This window comes from Arachis stenosperma, chromosome 1, assembly GCF_014773155.1.
Source record: "Arachis stenosperma cultivar V10309 chromosome 1, arast.V10309.gnm1.PFL2, whole genome shotgun sequence".
NCBI lineage: Eukaryota > Viridiplantae > Streptophyta > Magnoliopsida > Fabales > Fabaceae > Arachis > Arachis stenosperma.
In genome coordinates this window covers 87,696,407-87,697,350 of record NC_080377.1, presented here as the reverse complement: position 1 = coordinate 87,697,350, position 944 = coordinate 87,696,407, and the positions used below count along the sequence as shown (strand labels likewise).

Below are 944 nucleotides of genomic sequence, written 5' to 3'. Positions count from 1 at the left end.
AAGCTTAGAGTGGAGGTCCAAACCTTCAGACAGAAGGATGGAGAATCCCTCTATGAAGCTTGGGAAAGATACAAACAATTAATCAGAAAATGTCCCTCAGACATGCTTTCTGAATGGAACATCATAGGTATTTTCTATGATGGTCTCTCTGAACTATCCAAGATGTCTTTGGATAGCTCTGCTGGAGGATCTCTTCATTTGAAGAAGAGGCCTACAGAAGCTCAAGAGCTGATTAAAATGGTTGCAAATAACCAATTCATGTACACTTCTGAAAGAAATCCTGTGAACAATGGGACTAGTCAGAAGAAAGGAGTTCTTGAGATTGACACTCTGAATGCTATACTGGCTCAGAACAAGATATTGACTCAACAAGTCAATTTGATTTCTCAAAGTCTGTCTGGAATGCAAAATGCATCTGGCAGTACTAAGGAAGCTTCATCTGAGGAAGAAGCTTATGATCCTGAGAACCCTTCAATGGAAGAGGTGAATTACCTAGGAGAACCCTATGGAAACACCTATAATTCTTCATGGAGAAATCACCCAAATTTCTCATGGAAGAATCAAGAGAGACCTCAACAAGGTTTCAATAATAACAATGGTGGAAGAAACAGGTTTAGCAATAACAAGCCTTTTCCATCATCTTCTCAGCAACAGACAGAGAGTTCTAAGCAGAATACCTCTGACTTAGCAACAATGGTCTCTGATCTAATCAAAACCACTCAAAGTTTCATGAATGAAACAAGGTCCTCCATCAGAAATTTGGAAGGACAAGTGGGTCAGCTGAGCAAGAAAATTACTGAACTCCCTCCTAGTACTCTCCCAAGTAATACAGAAGAAAATCCAAAAGGGGAGTGCAAAGCCATAACCATGGCCGAATATGGAGAGGAAAGAGAGGAGGTGGACGCCACTGAGGAAAACCTCAATGGGCGTGCACCAACCTCCTC

At 41.3% G+C, this 944-nt stretch overlaps 1 non-coding gene across 1 annotated transcript; it reads right to left on the bottom strand.

Moving 5' to 3' along the window:
• Positions 1-108, bottom strand: LOC130947488 (small nucleolar RNA R71). Its single transcript, XR_009072692.1, has one exon. It is a non-coding gene; the product is annotated as a small nucleolar RNA R71 (small nucleolar RNA).
• Positions 109-944: the final 836 nt, after the last annotated feature.